Here is a 6,033-nt window from a genome sequence, read left to right as displayed (position 1 = left end):
GCTCCCGCCCTCCCGCCCCACGACCGGACCACCGCCCAGCTGAGCCCCCGCGGCTCCACTGCGCAGAAGGTGCACTGGAAGCCCTGCCCTTGCCCGCCCCGCGGGGTGCCGAGAAGTCAACCTGAATAAACGCCTTGTAAAAAGAACTTCCTAATGGAAAAAATATCTTATGATTTCCATTCTCAACGCTCTTCAGAGGCCTAAAAGATAAAGGCCACGATGGATTCATTCAACAAGTCCTAATCCTGCGCCCTGGTGTGTGCCAGACCCTGCTCCCCGCGAGGGGATCCACGAGCGACCCTCACCACTATCCCTGCCCTGGTGGACCCTCCGTGCGGGACACAGCATCCGAAGAAGGCAGCGGAAGCTCCTCAGCGCCCCGAAAGCGACTGGGCAGCGGGGCACAGGCTCCCTCACTGGGTGAAGGCGGCACAAAGAACCGGAAGAGCCATCCGGGTAGCTCACCCAGCGTTCAGCTTCCCTTGGGCCCCCTGGCTGTTCGGGCCCGGGTCGCGGACCGGGGCGTTTCCGGGGATTTCTGAAGCGGACGAGGAGCAGGGCGGGCGAAGGCCATTCGGCTCTCCTTCTGGCTCCAGAATCTCCCAACCCGCAGGTGTCCAGTGTGATCAGCGCGACTCACCGCTCTAATCGCTCCGATTTTCCAAGGCCTTGCTCAGTAGTCCTGCCAGGCGGGCTCTGAGGCTGGAAGGGATGGGGGAGTTCGGTGAGTGCGCCCTGCATATAGCGCCCAGTGGAATCACTAGTACCTGTCTCTGTGGCGCAATCGGTCAGCGCGTTCGGCTATTAACCGAACGGTGAGTAATTCAAGACCACCCAGGGACGCCTGTTCTAGCTTTTAAAGCATTCATGTATTATCATCACTAGAGAATCTCCCCCTATTCTTCCCATAGTCCTAAGTCCGAAAGGTTGGTTCCAGGCCAGCCAGGGATATGCCCATTTCAGGAAGGTTTTTCTCTTCTCAGGATTCTAGTCACAGTTAACAGGGATCCCTATCAAGAGCCACCCCACTCAGAGATCCAGTTCTGACAGAGCATCTCCTGAAATGTCAGGTTGTCTTGTGCCTGAGTGCAAGAATCAGAGACCAAACAAGTCACTTCTGGTGCGATAAAATCCTCATGCCTGCCCCTTATAGGCTTGGATGGATTATAGACCAGCCTCCATTTTTTTCATTTTTAATAGGAGGCCTAGAGAGGTGTCCTATCCCCAGGATAGGCCTGGATTTAGTGATTGCTCAATCAATAATGCGACCAGTGGAATCATTGATCATCATAATAATCCTCTCCATCATTTTTGAAAACAGCATTTCCCCCCTCAGTTTGTACATGATTTACTTAACCCTTTTCAAAATGTGTTTGAAGAGATTGGCTTCATGATTTTAGGACTACAAAGAATCTTGAAACCGTCATTCTTGTACATATATCTTTGACCACTGATATTTCTATAGCGTAGAGAACTAGATGTGCCACTGCTACATTACAGGCTTTTTAATTTTTATTTTTAGTTTTTATGACAGGGTCTCATTTTCTCTCTCAGGCTGGAGCACAGTGGCGCAACCATGTCTCATGGCAGCCTCGTCTTCCCAGGCTCAAGTGATCCTCCCATCTCTCAGCCTTCCCAGTAGCTGGGATTAGAGGCGTGGGCCATGATGTCCTGCTAAATTTTGTATGTTCTGTAGAGAAGGGGTTTCAACATGTTGCGCAGGCTGGTCTCCAAACTCCTGGGCTCAAGCAGCTCCGAGGCCTCCCAAAGTGCCAAGATTTACAGGCATGAGCCACTGCAATGGACCTTACATAATGCCTCTAACTTCAGCACATTTAGCACATTTATCCTCTGCACGAGCGATACCAAATCATATCCCAATTTATTTCTCAACTCTAATACTGCCCCTTTCTTCATTTACTTGCTGGCACAACAAACTGTCTGCCACCCTACCCACCCTCCCACCCCCACTTTATTTTAGACTAGGTCTCACTCTGTCACCCAGGATGGAGTGCAGTGGCTTGATCTCAGCTCACTACAACCTCCACCCCCTGGGCTCTAGTGATCCTCCCACCTCAGCCTCCAGAGTAGCTGGATCTATAGGCATGCACCACCACATTCACCTTTTTTTTTTTTTTTTTTTTAAGAGATAGGTTCTTTCTATGTCACCGAGGTTGGTCTCCAACCCCTGGGCTCAGGAGATCCATCTGCCTCAGCCTCCCAAAGTGCTGGGATTTCAGGCATGAGCCACCCTGTTTGCCATGTGCCCATGATATTCTAATAAGGGGACAGGTTCCCTCCCGGCTTAACTAAGGGGACAATACAACAGAAGGACATGGTGGACATTACACACAGATATTCTGTTGCATAGGATGGACAGCTAAACTTCTAAGACATTTTATGTTTATTTTATTTTATTTTATTTTTTGCGACAAGGTCTTCCTCTGTTGTCCAGGCTGCAGTGCAGTGGCATGATCATAGTTCACTGTAGCCTCAAAATCCTGGGCTCAAGTGATCCTCCTGCCTCAGCCTTCCAAGTAGCTGCAACTATGGGTATGCACCATCATAGGTGGCTATTAAAAAATGATAATAATTCTGTAGAGATGTGATTTCACTATCTTGCCCAGGCTGGTCTCCAACTCCTGAGCTCAAGTGATCCTCCTACCTCAGCCTCCCAAAGTTTTGTGCTGAGATTACCGGCATGAGCCACCATGGTCAGCCCTGATTCTTTTTAAAATTTATTTTGGGACAGGGCCTCACTCTGTCACCCAGGCTGGAGTGTAGTGGCATGATGATGGCTCACTGCAGCCTCAACCTCCCTGGGCTCAGGTGATCCTCCCACCTCAGCCTTCTGAGTAGCTGGGACTAGCAGCATACACCATCATGCCTGGCTAATTTTTGTATTTTTTTGTAGAGATGGAGTTTCATCACATTGACCAGGCTGCTCTCCAGCTGAGCTCAAGCAATGCACCTGCCTTAGCCTCCTAAAGTGCTGGTATTACAGTCGTGAGTCACTGTGCCTGGCTTGTCATTGTTTCCTGTGGTGACCAAGTCACATGGGTCCAGAGAAGACAGATCACAGTGACTTCTTTGATAGCTTTCTGCCAAGTTGCTTATCCAAAGAAAGCAAAATCACAATGGTCCCAGATATTTTTTTTTCTCCTCCCCTTTCCTCTTTTCTTTATAAATCTTGATTTTACTTTTCTTTGCTGAAAACAATCTAATGCCAGTTCTCCCTTCTATATTAATGGAGAATGAGCATGCAGATAAGTGTCTCTATATGATTCCTTGATAGATTTATTTCAGAGGCTATGTCTATAAAAATTAGTCCATCTGAGACCCATCATTGGAGCCAACAGAATCCTGCACCTAACAGGCCCCTGGTGCAGACCTGGATCCTTAGAGCTATTGGCTCTTGTTCCCGCAGTTCTTCTGTTTTCATGAGCAGAAACTGAGCAATTTTGCTTTAAAATACTAAGTATGGTCATTGGACAAGTCCTTTCCTTCTCTCTCTCTCTCTCTCTCTCTCATGTTTGCATCATTGTTTTCTGCCATCAGTGGCATCAGTGTAGATTTCTGGTAAATATTATGGAGTGAATTTCTCGGGACACTCTCTGTTGGGTGGTGTTTGGCAAGAATCCATCCGTTTGGCGATACCTGACAGCTAATCTAGTCTGTGAGTCTTTTTTGATTGTTTATTCATTGTCCTGAGGATAATTGTATTTCCTGATATTTGAGAATGCAGCAAACGGGAAGTTGCTCATATCTCATCTTTCCAATGTTTGGTAAAAATTTTATGGGCCCAGTAGCTGTCAATATCTGCAAGAGTGGCATCTCTATTATAAAGATGATCTTACTACTCAATGCCCCTCACCCCCAACCAAATTTCATTCCGTAGGAGCTCTTGCCTGTAACAAATTAATAGACCTAAAGGAGATCTTAGCACAGGAAGAAAACTGAATCTGCAGCATGTAAGGAACAGTTTTCTTTGATTCATATATTCAGGTTTCTAACTAGCTGAAAAATTCAAATATATGCCCTTTAAGGATGAAGTTTAAATCACACTACAGAAAGGAGAAAAAAAGAGTGATATGATCACAAGTAAGCAATGGAATCAGCAATTTGAGCACTTCTCACAACTACACAAATCAAATTTAACAATCTCTAGAGCAGTAAGGAAGTTCAGCCCTTAATGAACATGGATGAAAAGAAATTATTCATTCACTTTTATACGCCTGGAAGGAGAATGTCCTGCCAGACTCAAAAGGGGATCAAAGAATTACTCAGATTTTCAGCAGTGAGGGTTTTCCAAGGATCTAATGATGTTAATTTTTCAGTTTGTTTCCCTCACTGATAAGCATTGTTAATAGACACAATTGCCTCTGTTTTCACCTTAAATGATGTTACATAACCCACTTATTTGCTTTCGAATGCCCCCTGGTTTGGTGGAAGGAATTTTTCTAATGTATAAATATATTTTCTTATGAAACCAATTGGCATATTCTTTCAGTGGAGTGAATAGATAAATTAAGTCTCTAAAACTTTAAAGAAATTACTGCCTGATTATCTTAAGTACAGTAATAATCACATATATAAAATTAAAATAAGAAAATTAAGCAGGGTGTGGCAGCTCACAGCTGTAATCCAGCACTTTAGGCAGCTGAGGAGGGAAGATCGATTGAGGCCAGGGGTTCCATACCAGCCTGAGCAACATAGTGAGACTCCTGTCTCTACAAATTTTTAAAAGTTAGCTAATTAGGCCAGGCGCAGTGGCTCACGCCTGTAATCCCAGCACTCTGCGATGCCGAGGTGGGTGGATCACCTGAGTTCAGGGATTCCAAACCAGCCTGGCCAACATAGCAAAACCCCATCTCTACTAAAAATACAAAATTAGCTGGGTCTGGTGGCACATGCCTGTAATCCCAGCTACTTGGGAGGCTGAGGCAGGAGAATCGCTTGAACCTGGGAGGCAGAGGTTGTAGTGAGCTGAAATCGCATCATTGCACTCTAGCCTGGGCAACAAAAACGAAACTCAGGCTCAATAGTAATAATAATAATAATAACAATAATGCAAGGATGTAATAGTCCCTTCCCAAAACTAACCCCTGAGGAGCTAAGGGATGTATGCACACAAGTAACCGTGTTCTATTTAGGTGACCTTACCAAAGAGAAAGAAGTTTCAAAGCCCCCTTGGGCCCTCACTGCTGCCCAGATGTCTGGGAGTGTCAGCCACCTCTTGACCTCAATCCCCTGCTTCTTTCCCCTTTCCCTAACATACAAGAAGCCAGAAATTTTTATTAACTTGAGATGTTTCTTTAGGACATTAGTTCACCATCTTCTTGGTTTACTAGCTCTCTGAAATAAAGTCACCTTCCCCGCCCCAACACCTTGTGTCTCCTGACTTCTTGGCTGTCATGCAGCAAGTAGGGTGAGATTTGGACTCAGTTACTTACTAATTCAGTAGGTAATATCTTTAAAAGGAGATAATTCTAGAAACTAGGAGACTGAATTATTCCACTTACAATTTCTTCGTAAATATATTTAGATGTCATCTAATACATGATGCCATCATCCTCTATTAAATGTCAGCTCAATGTATAATTTCAAGATATATAGTTAATTTTAAAATCCATGACCAATATTAATTATTATATGGAGTTAATAAATAATTTTGATAATAATAAGAGTTAATAAATAATAATAATTAATTTTGATTGCCTTAAAATTAGTTAATAAATAATAATAAATAATTTTGATCACCTTAAGATTCTCTCTCTATATTACTTTACTTGGAGAATAGTGTTGCTTGTTGAGTTCACAACATATATATATGTGTATATATATGTGTGTGTATATATATATGTGTGTGTATATATATGTATGTGTGTGTATATATATACACATATGTGTGTGTATATATATATACACATATATGTGTATATATATGTATGTGTGTGTATATATATACACATATATGTGTATATATATGTATGTGTGTGTATATATATACACATATATGTGTATATATATACA

This window comes from Gorilla gorilla, chromosome 1 (genome assembly GCF_029281585.2).
Source record: "Gorilla gorilla gorilla isolate KB3781 chromosome 1, NHGRI_mGorGor1-v2.1_pri, whole genome shotgun sequence".
NCBI classification, from domain to species: domain Eukaryota; kingdom Metazoa; phylum Chordata; class Mammalia; order Primates; family Hominidae; genus Gorilla; species Gorilla gorilla.
The sequence above is the reverse complement of the archived record's forward strand: the minus strand, read 5'-3'. Positions refer to the sequence as shown.